Here is a 15,038-nt window from a genome sequence, read left to right as displayed (position 1 = left end):
TTACAGGTCTCTGGCCCTTCTTGCATGCACATAAATAACAAATAAAAATAATTTTTATCCATGGTTTGTGTATTAATTCATTCAAATCCACCATACATGCAAATCAAAATAAAAAGAAGAAAAAAACTGTGTGGTTCCTCACCCCAAACAGGAGGAGCAGCCCCCTCCATGTCTTCTTCCACTGAGTGGGAGGTGCAGGGACTCATAGGGACAGGAGGTGGAAGTGGCTGAGTGAGGGAGGAAGGGATGCATGGGGCAGAGGGAGGAGGGGGGCTGAGACACACAGGAACAGGGGCAGATGTGCCTGACTGAATGGGAGAGGCTAGGGGTCAGTCAGGATCTGCATGGTGGGGGGAGGCTCCCCAACTCTGTAACAATCGCTCCTTCACCCCAGAAAAGCCTGTTCCTTACTTCTCCCACCCACATCCAACAACCCTCCAAGGTCACACCGAGCCTCCTTCCCAGCAATTAATTCCCTCTCCCGCAGCTCCTCTGTTACCCCTGACTCCCCAAAGCCTTTGCACTGCTTCTGAAGGGTGTGGGAAATACATTTCTGTGTTGTAGTTTTAATAAATTATTACTCTATTTCTGTATTAATATGCCCAGAAAGGAATCTGTTTGGAACAAAAACATTTCCTGAATCTTTTTTGTTGTCTGTGTTGTGACAGACATACTTGACAGGTATTTTGAAATAAATTACCAAAAAAATTGAAATTGTCATGATTACATTGCTGTTTTGACAAGTAAATATGCAGAATTTTAAAATATTGTTCACAGAATTTTTAATTTTGTAGTGCAGAAATCCCCAGGAGTAGATTGTACTGAAGAAGACATAGCTTCAGTGACTCACTTTAGTCACCTCCACTGTTTTTAGTTCCTGAGGGAGCTGTTGTAATCCCCCTAGAAATAGAACACAATCACACATAAACTATTCATAAATGTAATACAATGGTCCCCAAAGATAAAACATGGGGCTGCAATATCTGTCACAAGTACTACTCTCATTTGTTCAGCATGCTGCTTCCATGCCCATGTGCACACATCAGAACATCTTCAGGGCACCAAAAGCCCCCAAATGACAGCCCAGCTCACCATATTTGTACCTAATACAGAGCCTTCTCTTCAGCTCCCTGGCCCATCATAGCTACCTCTCCATTTATCTCTATTACTTCATCTCCAGATAGAATTCTATCAAAGTTTCAAAGAAATTCTGATCCCTAAGTTTTTAGGCATTTACAAAGATGCTTTAAAGAAGGGTACGCTACCTCCTACTATGAGCAATGCCCTAATTACTGTACTACTTAAACCAAGTAAGGATGTGCAAAAGATTAACCGTTGTAAACCCAGCTCTTTAATCAACACTGGATGTATTTTCTGTAACTTGAAATCTTTAAGTCATGATTTGAGGATGGCAGTAATTCAGCCAGAGGTTAGAGGTCTATTACAGGAGGAGGTGGGTGAGATTCTGTGGCCTGCAATGTGCAGGAGGTCAGACTAGTTCAGCAGTTCTCAACGTGCAGCCCAATTAGCATAGCTGAGGCCCTGAGGTAAGGGCAGAAAAGGGTGCTGAAGCCACATGGGAAGTGGCCCAGGGACAAAGGCTGTAATTGCCACTGAGGTAGCAGCTGGACGGAGATTGCAGGTCCTCCAAAAGGGGGAACACAGAGTGTGGCACAGTAGGAGGGCAGTGTCACTGAAGAGGACTTTGCAGTCTTGGGAGTGGTTCAGGGCCTGGAACGGAAGTGACAGCGGCGAGGCACCACAGAAGAGGGCATCCTGGTGAGGAGAGCTAATTCCTATGACAGCCAGCAGGAGACACTCGACTGGTGAGTCCCACCGCATCACAATTCCAAACCCAACTCTCATATCCTAACAAATAGCACAATATCATCCCCCTTTGATCTATTTCAGGGAGCTAGACAGGAATGGCCCATCTCCCCCACTCCTATTCAATCTAGCATTAGAACCACTTGCAGTATTAATTAGGAAACACCAAGGTATTCAAGGCATCAAATCAGGGACTCAGGCGACAAAAATCCTTGTACAGGGAGATGACAGCCTCCTATTTATTAAAAAGTCAGCTCAGTCTATTCCAAATATCCTACAAACAATAGATCACTTTGATAAATTCCCTGGTTACAAGATAAACTGGGCTAAATCAGAAGCAATGATCTCATTGTATTTAGTTGGCAGTGCATCTCCTATAGGGACATTTAGCTGGCGACGGACAAACCTCAGATATCTTGGCATCCTGTTTCCTAAGGAAGCTAAAAAACGTAGTCAAAGTTAACCTAGCTGCATTAATCATGCAGTTAGCAAACTGTTTAACTAGATGCCAGACACTACCTCTTTCCCTTTAGAGAAAAATAAACATGAATGCTCTTCCCAGGATCATTTATATTCTGAATTTCCTCCCTATCCATATTCTTCTCTTTTATTTTACCAAAATCAACAACATGTTCAGATCCCTCTTGTGGCGTGCTGGTTACAAACCCAATCTCCTTATGAAGAGTACATTTCTCTGTCAAAGCAGGTGGCTTCAGATTTCCCAGCTTTAAACTTTACCAGGCAACAATTCTTAGCCAAGCAGCATAGTGGCTCATCTCCTTGTGCTGTAAAACCCCAGACTGACTCCAGCTGGAAGCAGAATTGGTTGCTTCCTTTCCAATATACTGCATTTGGATTACTATCAATTCCCTAAAGAATGATTACCAACTGTTGTGGCAGCCAGAAATACTTGGTGTACAATTGTGACGTTCCCCTCTGGTGTTATGTGGACCAGTGATCTGCTAGGGCACTCCAATCCTTGTCTCTAGGAGCCAGCCTTCCCCTGCTCTGCTGTGAGAACCCCCCATTCCTGGGCTGTTCGTGTACAGCCTCTGGCATGTCAGCAGCTCCTTGGCTTGTGCAACCGAATTACACTAGCCAATATCTCCGGTCTCAGACACAACCCTAGGAACTTCTGTCTTGCAGTGTCCAGTTATGCCCGCTGGATGCTGCAAGCTTATACGAGTTTGTCAATTTAACAAAGAAATTGATATGTACCAGGCTTGTTATTGCAAGGGGAGTTGCTGACACGCTTCAAACCAAACGCACTGCTTCAGGTAGAATAAACAACAAATTTATTAACTACAAAAGGTAGATTTGAAGTGATTATAAGTCAACGCATAACAAGTCAGATTTGGTCAAATGAAATAAAAGCAAAACACATTCTAAGCTGATCTTAACCCTGTCAATGCCCTTACAAATTTAGATGCGTCTCATCACAGGCTGGCTGGTTGTCCTTCAGCCAGGCTCTCCCCTTTGATTAGTGCTTCAGTCGCTTGTTGGTGATGTCTGCAGATGGAGGTGGAAGAGAGAGGAAGAGCATGGCAAACATCTCTCCTTTTTATCATGTTCTTTCTTCCCACTTGGGTTTGCCCCTCTCCCCTTTAGAGTCAGATAAGCATTACCTCATCATAGTCCCAAACTGACCAAAGAAAATGGGGTGACTCATTCGAGAGTCCAACAGATCTTTTGTTCCTGTGAGGCTGGACTGGGTTTGTCCCATATGTGCCCTAATGAGGTGTAAACTGCCCTCTGCTCTTGGAGAGTTTTTTCCTGGGCTTTGTTTTAAGCCATGAAAACACATTTTCAGCTTCATAACTATATACGTGACATTATAACCTGTAATATTACTATAACAACAATGCTCAGTGCATCATGAGCCATCTGAAGACACCGACATGACAAACTTTGCATTGGATACCACACAATCATATTATAAGGATGAACATGGGGGTGCAGGGTGTTCCCCTGAGGTACAGAATGTCACAACGTCTACCAAATCTTTAAAAAATCACTTCCTTCTAGATACCTAGGCCAGTATCACAAGGGTAGCTCAAAACTCTGTTTAGCAGGAAACGCCATCATTTGGCCAGATTGGATTAGTACAGGCATTTTAAGCATCAGTCAGTTTATTGAAAATGATACCTTCCTCCCGTTTGCAATATTAAAAGAAAGGGTCAGTCTAGAACAGGGGTGGGCAAACGTCAGCCCACAGGCCAGATCTGGCTCCTCGGGGCTTTAGATCCAGCCTGCAGGATTGCCCCCTGTGGCGCCATGGGCCCTGTGCCACTCTCAGAAGTGGCTAGCACCACGTCCCTGCAGCCCCCGAGTGGGAGGGGCAGAGGGCTCTATGCGTTCCCCTTGCCTCCCAGGCATCGCCCCCTGCAGCTCCCATTGGCTGCGAACGGGGAACCGCAGTCAATGTGAGCTTCAGGGAGGCACCTGGAGGCGCAGCTAGGGGAGTGCACGTGGAGCCCTTCCTCCCACAGGGGCTGCAGTGCATCCTGGAGCAGCACAGGGCCGGGGATAGGGCAGGCATGCAGGGAACCTGCCCTGGCCCCGGTGCGTGCTGCTGCCACCCCGGAGTCATTTAGGTAAATGATGCCAAGCCAGAGCCTAAACCCCTCCTGCACCCCTGCCCCCCCAACTCCCTCCCTTATGCCTCCTGCCTGCACCTCGCACCCTTCCTGCACCTCAACTCCCTGCCCTGAGCCCCCTGCCACAGCCCTCACCCCTCCTGCATCCCAACCCCCTACCCTGAGCTTCCTGCTGCACCCTGCACACTTGTGCACCTCAACCCCCTGCCCTGAGCCCCCTGCCACACCCCATGCCCCTCCTGCACCCCAACCCCCTGCCCATAGCTCCCTGCTGCACCCTGCATACCTGTGCACCCCAACCCCCTGCCCTGAGCCCCCTGCTGCACCCTGCACCCCTTCTGCACCCCAACCCCCTGCCCTGAGCCCCCTCATATACCCACACACCTCCTCTGCCCAATCTCTTGCCCTGAGTCCCTTACTGCACACCGCACCCCGTCCCACACCTCGCACTCCCTCCCACACCCCAACCCCCTGCCCTGGCCCTGCATACAATTTCCCCACCCAGATGTGGCCCTCGGCCCCAAAAAAGTTTGCCCACCCCGATCTGGAGACTCAGTGGCAATAGATCTAACTTAAATGTGCCATCTCCCATCTGTTTGGCCTAATGCTTGTACTACCTGACCCACCTGAACTAATTAAGTTTCTCCAAATATTACTGAGTTTGCCAGTACCTACAGCAACAGTATATACACACTTGGCCAGCAAATTTGAATTAAATAAATTCCCTAAAAAAGAAATGAGGGGCGGGGGAGGAACTAGGCCAATCATTTTCTGCTAACCAATGCAAACAAATTTTAACCAATGCTCCAAACTGTTCCTTGGCCCTTCATTTAATATTAATCCTGCAGAAAATCATATGGCGGATGCATTGGACCCCTTTCTGACTGTTCAAAACTGGTGCCGTTAAATCAGACAAATGTTGGTGCTCTGATTTGGCAGGTGCTAACTTTTAATCCTTATGTTCTGGGACTGCTCCTATACCCGTATGTTTTGGGCAGACATTAATTGCAGTTCATTTTCCCTATCAAATAAAATTTGTATTACAAGCTAAACATGTAATTTTAAACCTAATCAATATTAACTGAAAACTGACTAAGTATGAAACAGTTTAGCTCAACAGAGGACTAATAATTGCCAAAAAAAACCCAAACTAATATTACAAAATTTGAAGTCCAAAACCGACTAGCAATTGAAGACTGGCACACAGACATCATAAGCTTGGCCAAGCATCATATACTGGAACAGAATTGTATATTGGAAGAGAAATACCCAAGAAAAATTCTGAGAGATAGGGGACGCTTTCCTGGAAGTATCTGAATGATCCTATTGAATAGATGCGTCTCCACTCAGCTCCTTCTCCTCTCTAACCACTTCCTTTCCTCCTTACCTCTATTCTCCTGTTCCAAATTTTGCTTCCATTCTTTATCTTACTTTAATAATTTTTTTAGTTAGTTGGATTTTTTATAAACAAATTTCATTGGTTTGTAAATTATGTAATACAAATAATTGATTTAGATTTTAACCATTCAGATTATATATACACTTCTACCCCAATATAACGCTGTCCTTGGGAACCAAAAAATCTTACTGCGTTATTGGTGAAACTGTGTTATATTGAACTTGCTTTGATCCACCGGAGTGCGCAGCCTCCCCACCCCCAAGCACTGCTTTACCATGTTATATCCAAATTCGTGTTATATCGGGTCATGTTATATTGGGGTAGAGGTGTAATTAATATTTCAAGTATAGCTAAGGAGAGATAGCAAATGGTTCATATATTATGAGAAGTATATGTATAGTTTGATTTTTTTCTGTATATATTTTTGACAAAGTTCATTATTTTAAGTGTTTGTTTATTTAGTAAATACGGCTAAGATTTTTTTAATGTTTTTTTTGGGGGGTGGGAAGGCTAACCTGAGATAACTTAAAAGAATCAGATTTCCAGAAAGTACTAAGCACCTATGCTTCTGAAAACCAGGCCCCTGTAAGATGTTTAATGTTAGGCACCCAAAATCACTAGTCACCTTTGAAAATCTTGGCCTGTGTGTTTAGCTAACGAAGACACTATACCAGTAGTTAATCACTGGAATTTTCCTTTTACACTGACTGGATAGTCTCTAATGCTGTTAATTACTAAGGCTGGTAAAAACCTTAAGCTCTCAAATCTTATCTTTCACAGATAAAATCCTTTTTTATCTATGCATGCAAAAGTCTTTAGTGCAGACACAGCCATTCAGAAAAAAGTCTCAGTCATGGTTTTTGAAATGGTACTGAACACCATTCAGTCTTGTCTGTGATTCTATTTGAACTTTCATCAGCACCAGTTCAGCCACCCACATTGCTGCCACCTGTTGTCAGAAACTGAGTAAACTGAGAAACTGTTCAATATTTTTTTTAGCCTCATCATTTGTGTGGCCACACTCCTTATGGTGTGTAATAGCCAGACCCTGTGCTTTTATTGCACAATAAGCATACCCTGCACTGAAAACAGAATTATTTGTTCTTTGCCGTTTTTTCTATAGTGCTCTCATTGTCATATCTTAGGTTACGTCTACACTACAGGATAAATTTGAATTAGCTTAAACCGATTTTATAAAACAGATATTATAAAGTCGACTGTGCACGTCCACACTAGGCACATTAATTCAGTGGTGTGCGTCCATGGTCTGAGGCTAGCGTCGATTTCTGGAGCGGTGCACTGTGGGTAGCTACTGTAAAATAATGAGGCCAATAACGTCGATTTGCGTCCACACTAACCCTAATCCGATATAGTAATATCGATTTTAGTGTTACTCCTCTCGTTTTGTAGGAGTACAGAAATCGATTTAAAGAGCCCTTTAAATCGATATAAAGAGCAGTGTAGTGTGGACAGGTGCAGCGTTAAATCGATTTAACGCTGTTAAAATCAGTTTAAGAGCGTAGTGTAGACCAGGCCTTACTTTGCAAACGTTAATTAATTTATCTTTACATCACCTCTGCGAGATGAGGTAGTATTATCCCCATTTCACAGATAGCGAATTGATGTAAGGCCAAAGCTTTAAGACATGTTCTCTAAGTCTGAGACACCTTGAGCCTGATTCTTCAGAGATCTTGGCAATTTATAGCATTTCATATGTTTAGAGCAGGGCTCAATTGACCTCTGTTGCAGCTGTGACTGTTCAGCACTTCTGCAAATCAAACCCCAGTGTCTCAAGCTGGGTACTTAAAACTGAGGAACACAGTTACTACCTGTGCAAACTTGCCCAGCCACACATAGGTCTCTGCATTTCAGTCAAATAGCTTTCACCTTCTCCTCCATGCTGCCTGGGAACCACAAGGAGAGCACTGAGATCACAAGAGACACAGGCTCCCTGCTCTCAGGTCTAGTGCCCAGCACCACAGTAGCCCCCAGCAGCCAAGAGCAGCAACTGAAGGAAGCTCCTGCTCAGCCCCAAAATGGAGCATGCCCATTTACACTGTGAGGATGGAGCATGCACAGCCTGGTCACACACAGGAGCATGCTCAATACACACATTTTTTTGAGATTTTAGCTGTTAAATTCTAGCAAATCTCTACCGAGTGTGTGCAAACTCTCTCTCTTTTTTTTTCCCCAGAAGTTCATAACTTGGCCAAATTTGGCTGAAGTTTCATGGTGATACCAAAAGGCTCATTTCTGGTATCAGGGCGACCGCCCTGCCATATTTCAAATCCCTGCTCCAAAACAAGGGGATACCGTAGGTCTTTTGTCACCATGTCTCAGTGGGTCACAACTGAGAATACCAAATTCAGGACAAGCTCTGAGAAATAGGGCAGACACACCCCAAAACTGGTGGTTATTCTTCCCTAAGCTATACCAATCCAACAGCAAAAGCCTTACTGCATTGGCTAACAAGATGTCAGAAATGCAGCCCTCCTTAGGTATCCCAGCCCTTGTTCCAACACTCAGACACTGGACTTAATGATGAGTGGTAATTTAAAATCAGTTCCATCAACCAAATGGCTTTTCTGATCTCAAAGGACCAGACACACATATCCAGGTCAATATATAATTCACATCTTACCTAATAATCATGCTGCTGACAATCCTTTAGTATCTAATATCTAAAGGCTTATTTATAAAAAGAAAGAGAAGTGAAAGTTAAAATTGGTTAAAGGAATCAAATACATACAATAATAGCAATGTTCTTGGATCAGGCTTGTAGCAATGATGGAATAATGTTAAGTCTCTGGTTGCTTCCAAATCTTTGGAAGTTCTCAGTCCCTTGGTTAGAATGCTCCTATTAGTATAAGTCCATAGCCCAGAGATTTGAGCAGAAAAGAGGCAAAATGAAGTTGCTTCCAAGGCCTTTTATAGCTTCTGCCCTGTGGAGGGAAACCCATTGTTTCAAATAAAGCCCTCAGCGCAGCTTGTGGAAAAATACAAGTAACAAGATGGAGTTTAGTGTCACATGGTCTTGTCACATGCCTTTTCATGCTCTGCTGAGTCACAGCAGAGGCCATTACCCATACTCTACTGGGTGTTACCACATGAGCAAACACATTTTGAAATACAGGTACATGGTCAATATTCATAACTTCAGATACAAAAATGATACATGCATACAAACAGGATAATCATGTTCAGTAAATCACAACTTTTCCATGGACACCTTACATGACATATTTTGTACAAGATTTGTTGCAATTGTACAACAATGGTAGCAACAATGATCTACATGGTCATATTTTAATCAGATATCAACAAAATTATTGTAAGAATGTTTTTAACAAGGGCCAAAAAATAATTTCCCTATCTCATTCTTGGAAATGGCTTAAGAGTTTTAGCTGAAACTTTCCAAAACAATTCAGCCTGCACCAGGCACCAGCATGGGAAATTTCAGCTCAAACAGTTAAATTTTAAAAAACTTATAAGCAAATGAAAATAGGGTCATATACTGGGAAGTGTTGGACAACCTTAACTAGACAGCACTACCAGCTCTGCCTATATTATCAACCCAGGGCCCTGGATATATACTCTAGCAGCAGCTACCCATGCCGCTGCAACTTCACTGCTACATGTTATTTGAGCTAGCTTAGATCATGTCTTCAATCTTCCATTTATCCCTATATTTTCATAAAGTTTAAGGCCCAAAGGGACCACCAGACTATCCAGTCAGACTCCTGTGTCTCATAGGCCACCAACACTATCCAGCATTCACACGTTAAATCTAACAACCAAAATTAAACCAAAGTATTGCAGCCCACAGAAGATTAAACTATTATGTGCCTCAGGTAGAGAATAGGAGGGAATGGGGTGCACTGTGGCCAATCTGACCTGGGGTAATTCCGTTCCAAATTGAGAACAAAAAACCTTGCCGAATCTCCCAGATTACTTTTAAAAGATGTTTGATTGTTTTGCTGGACTTTCCATGAGCTGGTGATAATCAAATTGTTGCCTAAAGATGATTATAGGACTAGAAAACATGACCTATAAGGAAAGTTTGAAAAAGCTGGGTTTGTTTAGTCTGGAGAAGAGAAGATGGGGGGAGGACATAAGTCTTCAAGTACATAAAAGTTTGTTATAAAGAGAAAGGTGATAAATTGTTCTCCTTTTCCACTGAGGAAAGGACAAGAAGCAATGGGCTTAAATTGCAATAAGAGAGACTTAGGTTAGACATCAGAAAAAGCTTCCTAACTGTTAGGGTAATTAAGCACTGGAACAAATTACTTGGGGAGGCTGTGGAATCTCTGCCATTGGAGGTTTTTAAGAACAGTTTAGACAAACACCTGTCAGGATTGGTCTAGATCAGGGGTTCTCAAACTGGAGGTAGTGACCCCTCAGGGGGTCATGAGGTTATTATCTGTGGGGTTGCGAGCTGTCAGCTCCACCCCAAACCCCGCTTCACCTCCAGCATTTATAATATGTTAAATATTTAAAAAGTGTTTTTAATTTATAAGGGGGGGTCACACTCAGAGGCTTGCTGTGTGAAAGGGGTCACCAATATAAAAGTTTGAGAACCACTGGTCTAGATCAAGGATTTCCAAACTGTAGTATGCGTACCCCTGCGGGTACGTGAGACATTGCTGGGGGGTACGTGGGAGATTTTGTGTAATGGTATATTTTATTTTTTAATTAGGTTATCTATTGCATTTTCAAAATCGGCTACTCAGACAAAGCTTTAAAACACTGTGAGAATTTGTTAATTAAAATATGGTCGTTAATTTACTTTAAGATGTACCAATGAGAACACAGATACGCAGAGAGACGGATGTACAGAACCCTCCCCTCTAATCACTGTGCAGCTCGGGTTCAGTTGCCCAGCAACTGTCCAGTCTAACTGAGCTCAGAACATAAGGGGTTTTTTTGGTTGTAAACATCACACTATAACTATAGTATTTAACAGTGAAATATGGCCAGATGGCTAAAGCCAGGTAGTGATAAGAAGAACACACAAAGTATCAGTGATAAGAAAGGTACAGGTACTCTGGAAGCTCATCGATCTGGAAGGGAGTACACAATAAGAAAAGGTTGAGAACTTCTTGTCTAGATAATACACCTCTAACTCGATATAACATGACCCGATATAACACAAATTCAGATATAATGCAGAAAAGCAGTGCTCCAGGGTGTGGGGCGGGGCTGTGCACTCAGGTGGATCAAAGCAAGTTCAATATAACACTGTTTCACCTATAACATGGTAAGATTTTTTGGCTCCCGAGGACAGCGTTATATCGATGTAGAGGTGTACTTAGTCCTGCCTCAGGCAGGTACTAAACTAGATGGCCTATGGAGGTTCCTTCCAGTCCTACATTTCTGTGATTCTATAAACCAATTTCTATGGGAAGAAAAAGGACTAATGAGACTTATATATAACTAGGGATTGTCTTAATAAAGAGTTTATTTGTTCTTTATCAAAACTAGTAATTTTCTTAGATATTTCTTTGTATATGTTGAAAGATTGTACTTAGAAAAAATAGCTCCCTCAATTACCACTTCTTGTTTATGTTTTGTCTACAGCTTAAAGATGGTGTGGAGGCAGTTCAGAGTCCTGAAGGCTCTGTGCCATGTACCAGAATGTATGTGCCAATCAGGTGGTCACTCAGAAAAAATTCTGCTTCAATTAGTCATTCACAGACTTTAACTTCTAAATACTCCAGAGTATTCAATTTGCCAGCTTATTCAGCATAACATACAGAGTGATTCACAAACATAAAAATAAATAAACCAAAATACTTAAGCAGCTGTAATCTGAACTAAACAGTCACAACAAAATAGAGATAAAAGATTATCAGATTCAGCTGTTCACCACAAAGGCATTAAAAAAAAAAATCTTATATTATGTTCTTACCAGCTCTAAAAAGTCTATATACCGTACATCTCACTATTTTAAACTGGGATGTAGAATAAAAAAAATAGCAAATATGGAGTCTTGCACTTTGCTCTGGGAGGATCTGACAGTAGAAAATGGACAACGAGAAAGGTACAAACACTCCAACTAAGCCTTTAAGTCAGTGGTCCTCACCAGGGGTATATATACCCCTGTGTGGGTACACAGAGGTCTTCCATGGGGTACATCAACTCATCTAGATATTTTCCTAGTTTTACAACAGGCTACATTAAAAGGCACTAGCAAAGTCAGTCCAAACTAAAATTTCATACATACAATGACTTGTTTATACTGCTCTATATACTGTTCACTGAATGTAAGTACAGTATTTATATTCCAATTGATTTATTTTATAATTGTATGGTAAAAAATGAGAAAGTCAGCAATTTTCTAGTAATAGTGTGCTGTGACACTTCTGCTTTACAGAGAGCACATTCTTGTGCCTTTATTTATGCCAAACAGACTGCCCATTCAACATTGTACAAGTGAAGACTGGAAACCCCTAACAGATGGTCAACCAGCTAACTCAAATGGCTCAGCTACTGAAAAACAAGGGGGTGGGAAATCACAAAGAATCTTCCTACGGTGATTCAGCCAGCCAAATTGAATTTCCAAAATATCTCATTCAAATATGGGGTACCAGTCTATGGTTTAACCAAGGCCGGCTCTAGGCACCAGCCAACCAAGCATGTGCTTGGGGTGGCACCTTTTGGTTCGTCAGGGCAGAGCTGGAGGGGTTTTTTTTGTTTTGGCAGCATGGCGCTCGGGGGGGGGTCTACGGGCGATGTGGCGCTCGGGGGGGCAGAGCTTCGGGCAGTGCACCACTTGGGCGGCGCGGCGCTCAGAGGGGTGGTGGTGGCTTGGCGTGGCGCTCACAGGGGGGGCAGCGGCTTTGGGCGGCACGGCGCTGGATGGGCGGGGGCTTGCGCGGCACTTGTGGGGGCAGGGCTTCGGGCAGTGCGGCTGCATCAGGTGGCGCTGGGGGAGCGGGGACTTGCATGGCGCTCGGGGGCGTGGCTTTGTGCGGCGTGGTGCTTGGGAGGGCGGGGGTTTCGGTGGCGTGGCGTGGTGCTCGGGGCGGCGGTCTTCTTTTTTGCTTGGGGCGGCAAAAAAGTTAGAGCCGGTCCTGGCTTGAACTATTATTGCACTTCAACTGTGTTTACTCTTGACTGATTAGTTTTGTTGTGATTTTAAAAGCTAATAGTTTTATAGTGTTAGAGCTCCATACTGAAGTTCACTGTAAACACTAAATTAATCTAACACTCTTTAAAAGTAATCTGCTTTGTGAAATATTGTACGTACTCAACACCAGAGCTAGGCCCAAACTAAAATCCAGGAGCCAAACCTGAAATTTGTGGATACTTGCATCCAGATTCAGACTTCAGAATTGGGACCCATCTTTAGTTAAAATCTGAACTCTAACCTGGAAGGACCTTGGCCTTCCTGAGAAAAGTAAACATAATCTTCTGCCCTGTACAATACCTTGTAATGCTTCAGGATTACAAAAAGCCAGAAACAATTTACCTTAAACTGGCCCAACCTGGAGAACATAATACAAGAGAAAAATCTGAGTGCCAGAGTAGACAGAACTACAGAATTATTAACACAATGTCTGAGTATGGTTAAAAGGGCCAACAGGATATATGATCCAGAAGAGAGGTCCTGAAACACAACCTAAATACAAAGCAGGTCTAGCCACCACTGACACTTCACCTAACAGACAAGAATGCTTGGGAGGTGTTGCATCACTGGTAACTCCCAGTACCATCTCTCCTCCCAACTTCTTGTTTTGGGAGCCTAGCCAAAGAAAAGGAGGTGTTGCCAGGGACACCGTTTCACTTGCCAATCTCTGGTAGCAGTTAGCAGCCAGTGTAAATTACAGCAGCTTTCAAACTGCTTTAATATACACTGGGGATGAACCTGGTGCCTAGATGACCACAGGAATAAGGAAGGGATGGCAAAAGGCACATTCCTAACAAGTCACTGCTCCAAATCATGGCATCACCCAGCGACTCAACTTGTAAGAATTCTGTTAGCATTGGTAAAACAGTATATTTTTCCATAATCTTGTTCCTAGAAACAGTGAACCATTTTATCATCAGGTAGACATATGGCATGGAAAATCAATTAAAGTTTGATAAAAATTGTAAGCAATTGTAAACCGGATATATAATGAAAAGTGTCAGACAACCTGACTTTTAGGCAGCACCACCAGCTCCGCCTAAACTTTTTTTTTTTAAAGTTTTCCTTGACTATGTTACAAAATAGAATTTGATATTCTTAAAACTGAAATAATCTTTAAAAGCTACTATACATTTCATTGTTACTGCTGTTTTGTTTACTTTTGGACAATGAAACTAGGTTAGCCAGTTTCATTATTGTTTATAGTCATTTTTTCTAATCCATTTTACCTGCAGATTCTCAGGTATGACTAGCACGATGAGATAATGCACAGGGTGTTTATTTAAAAACTGTTTCCACTGTAATTTTTAACAAAATCATGGAGCCATTTCCATTGATTTTTAGGTTTTGTAAAAATGTATTTTTACACAATCTGAATTTGGGGCCAAATGTGACATGACAGTGTCCCTTTGTGGCAACCAAGTACGACATCTGTTGCAAAAGTTTAAAGTTTGCACTAATCTTAGCAAGATTTTGTGACTGGATTTAAAATGGTAGATTATATCAATTGAGGTCACAGTTCAGCAGAGCACTTAATTAAGCACATCCTTATTTTTAAGCATGTGAGTAGTCCCATTGGTTTTGACAGGATTACTGTTAAATACAAATCTAAGTGTTTTGAGTTGGGGGCCTCATGGATAAAAATAAATTAAATCATGTCCCCATAAAATATCTGTAAAGTCCCCATAAAATATCACTGGATGTGATAATGAGTGTGTGGAATCTATTTATTGGGGAAAAACTCATTTGGAAACCTGGGTCCCAGATCCCCATGTGCTTAACTTTAAGCACCTGAGAAGTTTTATTAAAGTCAATAGAACAGCTCTCCTGCTTAAAGCAAAGCATGTATTTGCAGGATCAAGGACCAAATCAGCTGCTATACCTGCAAATATAAAATAAGCGACTACTTATATTGCATTTATCTTTTATTTTAAACTTGTATTTGTTCTGATTTAGACAATACACATGACTTTCTTCAAGTTACGTTTTGAAAGGAAAGTCTTTTGTAGTATTTTTGTCCATTAACATATGTATTTGCAAGTTAAATTTGTATTTATAATATGTAGTAATTATAAATGTTTGTTAT

Source organism: Chelonoidis abingdonii, chromosome 2, assembly GCF_003597395.2.
Source record: "Chelonoidis abingdonii isolate Lonesome George chromosome 2, CheloAbing_2.0, whole genome shotgun sequence".
Lineage (NCBI taxonomy): Eukaryota > Metazoa > Chordata > Testudines > Testudinidae > Chelonoidis > Chelonoidis abingdonii.
Note: the sequence above shows the minus strand (reverse complement) of the source record.